We start from the raw sequence: 12418 nt of genomic DNA on the forward strand, positions 1-12418 counted from the left end.
TCTTGATGAATTCATTGAGAGAGTCTATTATAAATGAACTAAATTCTCACATAATTGAATAGTTCTTTGTATTATTTTGCTAGACCAGCAGTAACAAATACCACACATTGGGTGGTTTAAACAACAGAAATTTATTTTCTCACAATTCTGGAGGCTAGAAGTCCAAGATCACGATGTCAGCAGGGTTGGTTTCTTCTGAGGCCTCTCTCCTTGTCTCGTGGATGGCCATCTTCTCCACGTGTTTCCATATGGTCTTCCCCTCTGTGTGCCTGTGTCCTAATGTCCTCTTCTTGTAGGGACACCAGTCACGTTGGATTAGGGCCCATTCAGATGACCTCATTTTACTTTCAAAGGCCCTATATTCAAATACAGTCGCATTCTGAGGTCCTGGGGGTTAGGACTTCAAAACATAAACAGGGAGAGACACAATTCGCCCCGTATCAGTCTTAATGTTGCCTTACACTTGAATGTTAGTTCAGCAATCTCTAAAGTTGTGCTGTCCATAGAGCAGCCAATAGTCATATGTAGGTATTTAAATTGAAACGATTTAAAATTAAATAAAATTAAAAATTCAGTTCCTCGGTCACAGGAGCTATATTCCAAGTGTTTAATACGCACGTGTGGCTAGTGCCTGTGTATTGAACAGCACAGATACAGCATGTGTCCGTCAGAGCAGAAGTTCTATTGGTCAACACTGTTCTAGAGCTTCTCCACCTGAAAAATGAAGCAAATCTCTTTTGGATTCTGTGAAGAATACATAATACGAAGCATGTGTTGGGCACACAGCAGGCTGCTCAATCAATCCTAGCTGAAGAGTGACTCAACAGTAAGTGAACGGTGATATTAGGACTGGAACCCCCTGTTCCTGCTCCTTTCTTCCACCAGAATGACCGTAAGTGAGTAAGACATTGCGAAAACATAGGACACAAAGAAGGCGAGGCAAGGGAGTGAGGTGGGACAATGAAGGCAATCTGAAATACATATCTTAAAACTACCTTTATACCCCAAAACTGAGTAAATATTATTCTATTTAATCCTCTCAATAACTTTTTTGTAAAGAAGGCATTATTATACTCATTGTCTGAATGAGCACTGAAATAAATGCTGCTCATGAAAGCTAAGCAGTCCCCCCGAGGCCACACAGTTGAGTCAGCGGTGTGTCAATGGCAATGTTAGGACTACACTGTACTGCGTCCTCTTCTTGGTTCCCCTGGAATGACTAAAAACTAGAAAGTCATTGGGAAACACAGATCCCCAAGGGGACAGGGAAATTCAAACCCAGATCGAACTCTAAAACCCTTCTACGACAGTGGTTCCCAAATTTGTTTGATCATGGTCCCCTCAGTAAAAGCAATGCGTACACACACGTGTATGTATATAAACTATAAACATATTCTTGTAATATTACATGCATTATGAAACGTAGTCAAAACTAGGCACTAAAAAAGATAAAAATAAATATAATAAAAGTTCTAATTCTTTTTCTCATTCCCCAGTATTGTTTCACATGTTGCCTAGGGTGCTGCCCACCTTCCACTTTGAAAACCATCGCTCTAAACCACACCATGCGAAGAGGGAATGCGCTGCAGAAGAACTTACAGCCCTGGGAATCTCAGCTTCCATCTGCGCATCCTAGCCACTCTGAAAAGAACATAATTGGACCATAATGTGTTCAATGTCAGCCACGTTCTTGGAGTAACGAGGCCTTTTCACTATTTCTATGCACCGCTGGTCTGACATTTGTCATTGGCTCTTATTTCAAAGAGAGAATTAATTTAAAACTACCATTCCGAGCTTGCTCCTGGCCATGTGTTCCATCCATGAAAGGCAGAGAAATGGGCAAAGCAACACTTAAATGCATCAAGATGGTTCTTTTTTCCCAGGAGATAAAAAGCGAATACTGTCATCGTCACTGAAATGAAGTGAGATTTGGTGAAACAAATAGTTGATTTACTTGCATCATCCAGATTTTTTATTGGTCTCCTTGTTTTTATGGCCATTCATCACTGGCTGATTATAGTGATGAAGTGTTCCTTACATAATGGTCTTCCGGTTAAAAGCACTGCCATGTGTGTGAGCCTCCCTGGGGTGTGATCTCTATCCTCTCTGTCTCTCTCTCAAGCAGTGGGAGGGTATAGGTGTTTAGTCCCCTTTTTCCAAATGAAGAACCTGGCTGAGGAGGTTAGATCACACAGCTAGTAAATGGTCAAGTCAGGACTTGAACCAGGTTCTCTGCTCCAGAGTCAACGCTCTGAGGGAAATTTTAACTGATCTGGTCAGCATTATGTAGTCGGGAGAGAGGACACTGGAGGTCTGAGAGCAACTGCAGGTCTGAGCACCTCCACAGCCAAAGCACCAACTCAATCTCATCTTGTACTGAGAGGCTGGCAGGGCTTTACATCAATGGTCCCTCGGGTTGCACCAAGGCTGTTCCTACATCTGCTATTCAGCCGATACAAAGCCTCTAGGAGAAGCCCGAAGCAGCACAAGAACCTGACGTGGGAATCACAGGGCCGGCAAATTGACAAACGGGAATCAACTCACAGAGGGTCAGAAGTGGACCAGTGACTTGTATTCTCAGGAGATATTTCCATGGGTTGAATAGAGTCCACGACTGCTCACCTGTGTCGACAACAGACACTTAAAGAATTCTCTGGAATCCATCCCTTCTTCTTAGCCCTGCTCCTCTTATTGCCCTGGCTCAGATGTCCTGCCTAGCCGTTTTCAGAAGCCTCCCTCTCAGTTTTCCCCACCTCTCCTCCACATCTCACACTGCGACCAGAGTTGTCTTTCTAAATACAGATCACCAGAGTTGTCTTTCCAAATACAGATCGGAGGACGGCGCCCTTCAGCTCGAAGACCGCTGTTAGCGCCCCCCTTCAGCTCGAAGACCGCTGTTAGTGCCCCGTTACTAGGAGATTATGTTAAAGGTTTTTGACGTGGCATTCAAGTTTCTTCATCTTGCCCCAAATTAACTTTCCAACTTTTTCTCCCACCACCCACTTTCCATTATCCTATCTGTCAGTCTCTCCAGTCTAATCGCTGGTCTCCAAAAATAGCCAGCCGTCTCATGCCTCCCTGCTTTGCTCATGCTCCATCCTCTGCCTGGAATGTTCCCCGCCTCCTTAACCTGCCCTCTCTGGCGGAATCTTCCTCATCCTTCCCTCAGCCGGTCAAACGCTGCCTCTTCAGCACCGGCCTCCACACTCACCCCATTCCAGGTGGGATGCGCCACTCTCTGCAGCCGGCCCCCAAAACACTCCCTTCACACTTCTCAGCACAGGGTACTTCAGCTGGGTGTTCACACGTCGTTTGGGCTCCTTCGATGATGAACTCCTTAGGGGAATAGAGAGCATCTTATTCATCTTTGTGTCCTCAGTGGTGGCACCTAGTAGGCATTTGAAAATTTTGGGTTACATTTATTCATACAACTGAGTGGGTTTGAGAGGTCTTGGAAGAGCTCAGTTCCTACCAGATCTGAGATAAGCAGTAAGAGAGAAAGAACAAAATTACTTATTTAAGCGTATAGCCACTCCATGTGAAATGTTGACATAAGGATTGGGCACATTTTTAGAACAGTTGGAAGACTTTTATTGGTTTTTCCAAAAAGTTCACACTGTGCCTAAAGTGGAAATAGCACCAGGTTGGAATGGACAGATATGGGTTTCTGGTCTTAGCTTTCCTATTAACCTAGCTGTGTGCCCTTTTGTTTTATTTTTTAAGGTGTGCTTTTTGGTAAGGAAGATTGGCCCTGAGCTAACATCTGCTGCTGATCTCTCTTTGTTTTCTCTCTCCAAAGCCCCAGTGCATAGTTGTATACCCTAGTTCTAAGTGATTCTAGTTCTTCTATGTGGGATGCCACCACAGCATGGCCTGACGAGTGGTGTGTACGTCCACATCCAGGATCTGAACCTACAAACGCCAGGCCACTGAAGCAGAGGGTGTCAACTTAACCTTTACCCAGCTGGCCAGCCCCAAGCTGTGTGCCCTTTGACAAATCAGTTCCCCTCTCTGATTTTTTTGTTTACAAATATTCATGCTGGACAAAATGACTTTTAAGGTGTCTTCTAATTCTATGATTTGATGATTCTTATTTTCTAGTTAGGAAGACTAAGTATTTTCCTTTGAGTGTGATGGCCCTTTGGTCACAGTAGAAGATACTCTACATTGTCATAAGAACGCCTTTGTCCTACTGTGGTCCCATTACATAAAATTTGGGTGTGAGAAAGACTACAAGATATTTTATGAAGTAAAAGTTCCTGATATAGGGAAAAAACGAAAGAAAAACTAACAAAAAACTCCTTACTGCCTGGACATCAGAGCTCCACCCCCTTAAAGTTGAAAGGCCACATGTGAGGCTAAGGAAGAGACCTTAGGAAGATGAGTTGATCCGCTGGGTTCATAAAGACGGAAGAGAGAATAAGCGGTCAGTTCACACCTGAAGATAGTTTGGAGAGGACGGAGAAGATGCTCGGCTGTTGAGTTTCAACCTCAGGCCTGTAGGGAATTCTACATTCCCTGCATTCTACAGAATAACACAGGTACAAAGAGAGTGAAACTCCTCCAGGTGGTGAGTGCAGCTGTGTTGCTGGCTCCTACTAGATACCGCAACAATTTCCTTTTGCATAAGAAGAAACCTGAAAACCCCACAGTGTGCTGAAATGCTATTCTACCTGTTTTTTTTTTTTTTAACAATAGACTTTATTTTTTAGAGCCGTGTTAGGTTCACAGCAAAATTAAGCAGAAGGTACAGAGTTCCCGTATACCCCTTCTAAGCCTCTCCCCCCACACCCCTCGACAGCCCCCCCAGTATTAACATCCTGCAGGTACATTTGTTACAATCAATGAACCTACACTGACACATCATTATCACCCAAAGTCCATGGGATTCACTCTGGTGTTTTACCTTCTATAGGTTTTGACATGTCTGTAATGACGTGTATCCACCAACATAGTATCACACGGAATAGTTTCACTGCCCTAAAAAATCCTCTGTGCTTGCCATGTTCATCCCCCCTCTCCTGAATCTCTGGAAACCACTGATCTTTTTAGGGTCTCCATAGTCTTGCCTTTTCCAGAATGTCATAGAGTTGGAATCATACAGTGTGCAGCCTTTTTAGACTGGCTTCTTTCACTTAGTAATATGCATTGAAGGTTCCTCCATGTCTTCTCATGGCTTAATAGCTCATTTCTTTTTAGTGCTGGAATGGAATAATAATATTCCATTGTCTGGATGGACTACAGTTTATTTATCCACTCACCTACTGAAGCACGTCTTGGTTGTGTCCAAGTGTTGGCAATCAGGAATAAAGCTGCTGTAAACATCTGGGTGCAGGTCTTTGTGTGGACGTAACTCTTCAACTCCTTTGGGTAGATATCAAGGAGTGTGATTACTGGATTGTATGGATTAGTTTTGTAAGAAACTGCCAAACTGTCTTCTGAAGTGGCCGTGCCATTTTGTTTTCCCACCAGCAGCGAAGGAGAGTGGGGTCACTGTTCTGGATTTGGCCATTCTAATAGGTATGTAACGGTATCTCCTTTAAATTTGCACTTCCTAATTACATATGATGTTGAGCATCTTTTCATATGTTTATTTGCCATCTGTATATCTTCTTTGGTGAGGTGTCTGTTCAGGTCTTCTGCTCATCTTTATTCAGGTTGCTCACTTCTTTATTGTTGAGTTTTAAGAGTTCTTTGTATATTTTATATAACAGTCCTTTATCAGATATGTCTTTTGCAAATATTTTCTCCCAGTCTATGGCTCGTCTTCTCACTGTCTTTTCAGTATCTTTTGCAGAGCTGTTCTCACTTTTAATAGACCTATTCAAGCAAAATTCTACTTTTAAATTGCTTTAGCAGAAATCCTACTTATCCAGAAACTTCTTCCTAGCCTATAGAAATAAATGTTATTTTATCTGTATTTCTTCCACTTACGAATTAATAGAAATGAAAGTTAGAAAAATCATCTGTGGTCAATTTGCGTGTGTGAGGAAGATTGGCTCTGAGCTAACATCTCTGCCAATCTTTCTCTATTTTGTATGTGGGACACCTCCACAGCATGGCTTGATGAGCAGTGTGTAGGTCTGCACCTGGGATCCGAACCTACGAACCCTGGGCCACTGAAGTGGAGTGAGTGAACTTAACCACCATACCACTGGGCTGGCCCCTGTGGTCAATTTAAGTTGTTACTTGCAATGTGTGTTTCAAATATCCATTGAGGGGATGTCTTGGGGTTGGCAGACTTCAACCCAATTTCTTAAACCTGCTTTTACTACATCTGAAGTCGTAGGCCAAGGGGTTTCAACTAACATTCCATAAACCCACAGGAGATAAAATTTATTTCTCCTTGAGTACATATAGTGTTATAGCAATGTCTGTCCACCGGAATGTGAACTAAGTAGATAGTGAGATGCTTCGTGAGTGAGGAACAGTTTCCTGAGAAGATTAGCTGAAACCTAAGAATGGTTTCCTGTTTCCTGGAAGATGAGAGGAATTTCCCTCATGAGCATTCGAGAAAAAGTGGTCAGGGCAACAAGGAGCTCTAGTCACAGGATGACATAGTGCTGGAGGAAGTCCAAGTATACGGTGTGACAACTGCGGATCTTTTTATAGATGTGGATCCTTTTATAGATGCTGAGAGATGGTGCTGGTGATTGTGTTATAGTTATTGTTGACTTTGGTGATATTTCAAGTCTATGAATTCCTTCTAGTGAGTCGTCCCCAAATGCTAGAATTTGAAAGTGCTCCAAGAACTCTTAGAGACTATAGAACCAGTACAATTAGACCACAAAACTCGATGATCATGAGATCCTGTAATATTTTCAGTCTGCAAAGAAAGATTTCATTATGTGTTCTCTGCTGGATGTATGAAGGCAGAAATCACGGGACCAATTTCAATTAAACATTTTTTTCCCTTATAGATCTGATGCTAATTAAAAATTAAATTTCATGTTCTATTCTGGAGATTGGGAAGAAACGTTCACAATAAAGATCATGTTCTGGGGAGTGATGAATCTTAAAAACATGCCCTGTGAGGAACAGCCCAAGGAACCATACACGTTTTACTCAGAGAAGAATTGATAATGGTGGGAATATGAAAACGTATAGCCAATCTCCAATTATCTGAGGAACTTTCATATATATAACGAGGGAGAAAATTGGTTCCAAGCAAGGGAAAAACTAGGACCACTGAGGGTGGACAGTGCAGCTAGGCTGATATTGTTTCAGTGTATAAGACAATCTTTGAGCTATCCAATACTTAGTGCATCCTTTTTCACTTTGTGGCAATGAAAGAAAATTAAAGAATTTTTACAGCCCACTACGGAAAAGTATAGTTCAATGACGCCTATGTGCTTGAGGGCTGAGACGTTTAGTATCCTGGCAACGTGTAACCCATTCACAGCACAGTGATTGGGAAGCTGTACAATAATAGGATCAGTGGTCTCTGAAAAGAGTAAATTCTTCATCACAGGAAACCTTCAAATAGAGCCTGGAAACAACCTGGATGGAGGTGTTGTCATGGTAATTTTTAAAAATTACTTTTAAGTTTATGTACTTTTTATTGTATAGTTTTTTGAGTTCTAGCAAATGCATAGATTCACATAACGACTACAACCAAGATACTGACCAATTCCACCACCCTCCAAAAATTCTTTTCTATTGCCGCTTTATAGTCAGACCCACTCCCATCCCTAACCTCTGGCAACCACTGATCTGTTCTCTATCCACATGGTTTTGCCTTTTCCAGAATGTCACGTAAATGGAAGAACACAGCATACAGCCTTTGAATCAGATTCCTTTCACTTAGCATAGTGCATTTGTGATTCATCCCTGTTGTTGACTCTACCGTGGTTTGTTTCTCTTTATTGCTGAGTAGTAAGTATTCCATTGTTTGGCTCTATCACTGTGTCTCATCCATTCACCAGTTGGAGAATATTTGGGGGACTTCCGGTCTCCAGTCCAGTATGTAAGGAGCTTGAAGTTGTCACTCCATCCAGGTGGACAAACTGCTGCCCCCCAAATTGGAGAGACAGACAGGTGGATACAAAGAATCACAATTTATGGGAGCAGAAACCCACAAGTAGAAATCTCCGTGGGAACCAATACCAGGGTTCTTTTACCCTGTACATTATGTCTGGTTTTCAACAGAAAATTACAAGGCATACTAATAGACAGAAAAACAGAGTTTGAAGAGACGGAGCAAGGATCTGAATCACACTTAGATATAGCAAAAATGTTGGAATTGCCAGTCCAGGAATTTGAAACAACTATGATTAATATACTAAAAGCTTTAATGGAGAAAGTAGACATTATGCAGGAACAGATGGGTAATGTAAGGAGAGAGATGGAAATTCTAAGAAAGAATCCAGAAGAAATGCTAGAAATCAAAGATGCTGTAGTAGAAATGAAGAATGCTTTTGATGGGCTCATTAGTAGACTGGACACAGCTGAGGAAAGAATCAGTGAGCTTGAGGATATGTCAACAGAGATTTCCAAAACTGAAAAGTGAAGAGAAAAAACACTGAAAAAAAAATGGAACATAATATCCAAGAACTGTGGGTCAACTACAAAAGGTGTTACATATGTGTAATGAGAACGCCAGAAAGAGAGAAAAGAATAGAGGAAATATTTGAAGTGATAATGATGGAGAATTTTCCACAATTAATGTCAGGCAGCAAATCACAGATCCAGGAAGCTCAGAGGACACCAAGCAGGGTAAACGCCAGGAACATGTCGGGTATTTCCAGTATGGGGTGAATACGAATAAATATGCGGCAAACATTACTATACAGGTTTTTGGATATAACTCTTCATTTTTTGAGGGTAAATACCTCAGAGTGGAATTTCTGGATCATATGGTAAGTTCTTGTTTAACTTTATAAGAAACTGCCACCTTGTTTTCCCAAATGTCTGTACCACTTTGCATTTCTGTCAGCAATGAATGAAATTTCCAGTTGCTCTGTGTCCTCATCAGCATTTGGTATGGTCGATTTTTTGTTTTAAAAATTTTAGTTGTTCTAATAGGTATATAGTGGTATTCTAATGTGGTTTAAATTTGCATTTCCTTAACTAATAATGGTGTTGAGAATCTTTTCATGTGTTGTCATATATCTTCTTTAGTTAACTGACTGTTCAAATATTTTGCCCATTTAAAAAATTGGATTTTTTTTAATTGTTGAGTTTTGAAAGTTTTTTTATATATTCTGAACATAAGTGCTTCATCAGATATGCGATTTGCAAATATTTTTGCCCAGACTGGTTTTTAAATTTTTTAAAACATATTTCAGCCTTTTGTGAGTATAACTTTTTCATTTTGATGGAATCCAGTATAATAGTTTATCGTTCATGGATCACACTTTTGAGGTTGTACCGAGAACTTTTTGCTTAACTCAACGTAACAAAGATTTTCTCCTTTATGTTTGACTGGTTTACATTTTCTATTTAGGCATATAATCTATGTTTTTATTTCTGTATAGGGTGTGAGGTGCATGTTGAGGTTCACTTTTTTATGTGTTTTGGTGTTCAATTCTTCTAGCACTACTTGCTGAAAAGACCATCCTTTCTCCACTGAAGTTCCTTTATATTCATGTCAAAAAACGCAATTGCGCATGTTTTGCGTGGGTCTGTTCCCAGACTCTCTATTCTGTTCTATTGACTCAGGGTCCTACTAAAATCTCTGGAGAATGCTAACTTTTGTTTGTGCTATTGAGCGCATCCTATGAATCTCTTTTTATTTCTAGAACTGTATTTTTTTTTATTAAGGTTATAAAAGTTAACATCCTTGTGAAATTACAGTTGTACATCATTATTAGTCATGTTGTAGGTACACCACTTCACCCCTAGTGCCCTCCCCCCACCCCCCTTTCCCCTGGCAACCACCGATCAGTTCTCTTTGTCCATATGTTAACTACCACCTGTAAGTGGAGTCATACAGAGTTCGTTTTTCTCTGTCTGGCTTATTTCACTCAACATAATAGCCTCAAGGTCTATCCATGTTGTTGTGAATGGGACGACTGGAACTGTATTTTTAAGGTCTAAAATTTCGACTTTGCTCCCTTTCATAGTTTCTATTTTTCTAGTGAGAACACTTACATTTCTGTTCACTTCAGGCGTGTTCACTTTTACTTCATGGAGCCTGGTTATAGTAGTCACTTGAAACTCTTTATAATTCCAACGTCTGGGTCCTCTTGGGTTTGGCATGTGTTGATTGTCTTTTCCTTTGAGAATTGGGCAGATTTTTCTCTTTTCTTTCTTTTCTTTTTTGTGAGTCAAATAATTTTGAATTGTATTCTGGAATTTTGAATATTATGATGTGAGACCCTGGGTCCTCTTAAAATCCTCAAGAGAATGTTAATTTTTATTTGTTTGCTTGTTTATTTTAGCAGGTAGCCTACCTGGTTAGCTCCATACCTCGAGTTGTGTCTTACCTTCTGAGAGTGGTGGTTCCCACGTCAGTTCAGTTTTCAAATGTTTTGCTGTGCTGTGCGTGTCCGTCCAACACATCACGTTGGTTCAGGTGTTAACCTGTTACTCGGGCAGCGATTTATAGAATAGTTTGGTACTCAAAGCCTTTTCTGTGCTTCTTTGGGTCTGTTTTGTGCATGCATAACCTAGAGGCAAGTCTGAGACTAGCAGTAGTTCATACACAGAATTGAGGGATTTTCTGCTCTAGGTTTCTCATCCTCAGCATTTCGCTGGCACTCTCTGGCTCCTAGCGGTCCCTTTTCCCAGCTCTCTGGCTAGAAAGCCATTGTTTCTCTCAGAGTTTTAGCCCACGCACTTTCACACCATTCTGAGCACCTGGGGTGATTTCAGGGCAATGTGAAGAGAAAGAAGAGAGAGAGGAAAATAGTAGGAATGCTTCCCACACGCTTTGGACCACTGAGACTCCTTCTGCCAATTCTTGTAAACCAAGAGGTGCTTGTCTCAGAGTTTTTGGTGCTCATGCCGCTGATGCTGCTACAGTGACGGTGAAGCTTCAGGACTAGGGCTGGCGTGGAGGACTGGGAGAAAAAAAAAGAACAAAAATAGAAAAATGAAAGGGATTCCCCTCATGCTCTTCAGCTTCAGCGGCCGCGTTTCGTCATCCTCTGGCTAGAATGGGGGTTTCTTTCATATTTTTTGCTGTTTATACCTGTAGCACAGTTCCAGGACTCAGTCCACCCTTGGATCAAAGCCAAGAGATAAAGAAAGAGAGGAAAACCCTGTAAACTCGCTGCCATACCAGTCATTCTTCAGGTTCTGACTTCCGCTCTCAATCTGTTTGCTATCATGTACTTTTCAGAGTCCTCAGGGATTTGCTTTTGTATTCTGTCTGGAGGTTTTAGTTATAATCCGTGGGAGAGATAGGCTACCTTCATTGCATCAGGAGTTCTGTAATGACAACTTAAATACTGGATGACTGCAATGATTCTCCCACACCGTGATCCTTCAAACCCAGCAACAAATCTGAATTACCTGGGAAACTTTAAAAAACATAGATGCCAGAGCCCTGCTCTAGCCCCGTCTCTGAGGATGGAGACCCGAGAATCTGTAGCAGATGCATCTGGGTTTCTGATATAGCCAACCTGGCACTGGTTTGGGGGCGCAAAATTGGAGCCCAAGCTGGAGGTTTGGGAACCCGTGGATGAGATGATCTCCAAGGTCCTTTCCAGCCCTGAGAACTTCGGGCTCTATAGAATCCAGAATATCCCATTCGTAAAGCCCCTTATTAAGTGAGATGCCAGTTTACTTACTTCCCTCAAATTTTCACCCGGAACTCTAGATCGCATGGATCATCTCAAATAATGTCACAGAGCAGACAAACAATATAGAACTGATAGGCAAATCAAGATGTTAAAACCAACAGTAGAACGAATGGACCCCCAACCTGTAAGATTAGTTTCTCAGAAATTACAACTTTTTGCAATAATAGCAGCTATAAATTGTAAATCTGCTCTGTGTGGTGATAGCCAGGAGGAAGGCCATGTATGCTCAAGTCAGAGGATTAGTGGTTTCGTTAAGAGCCTCCTTTCCTCCGTTCTCACGTATTTGACGAAATTCTTTTGGCTGAGCACGGTTTCCGCTTATGTGCTAGGAATCAGCAGCGAGTTTAAATATGCATTTCATAAAAAGTTATTTCTAAGGGACCTCAGAAATCACTTCCTTGAGCTCACTTCTATAATGAAAGAAGAGGAAACCAGCCCCGAGAGGTTAGGTACCTTTTTTAGGGGGTCAGAGCTGGGACCAGAAGCCAGACTTTGGCTCCTAGGTCAAGCATTTTCTATCTGACTGAGCTGAGTCAAGTGAGATCTTGGATGCAGTCTCCTGGCATCGAAACCAAGCTGGGTCAGACAGCTGCAGTGGGCGTGGCTGAGTTCTATGCAATGCATTTGTAAAGGGCACTTTGACCTAAAATGTTTCAGCTCCTGGATTTGTG

At 41.5% G+C, this 12418-nt stretch overlaps 1 long non-coding RNA gene across 1 annotated transcript; it reads right to left on the reverse strand.

Moving 5' to 3' along the window:
• Positions 1–112: 112 nt before the first annotated feature.
• On the reverse strand, positions 113–3034 carry LOC139041280 (uncharacterized). The gene is made up of 2 exons (XR_011496126.1): positions 2545–3034; positions 113–714 (listed from the first exon to the last, which is right to left on the reverse strand). It is a non-coding gene; the product is annotated as an uncharacterized lncRNA (long non-coding RNA).
• Positions 3035–12418: the final 9384 nt, after the last annotated feature.

Source organism: Equus asinus, chromosome 20 (genome assembly GCF_041296235.1).
Source record: "Equus asinus isolate D_3611 breed Donkey chromosome 20, EquAss-T2T_v2, whole genome shotgun sequence".
In the NCBI taxonomy this organism is placed as follows: domain Eukaryota; kingdom Metazoa; phylum Chordata; class Mammalia; order Perissodactyla; family Equidae; genus Equus; species Equus asinus.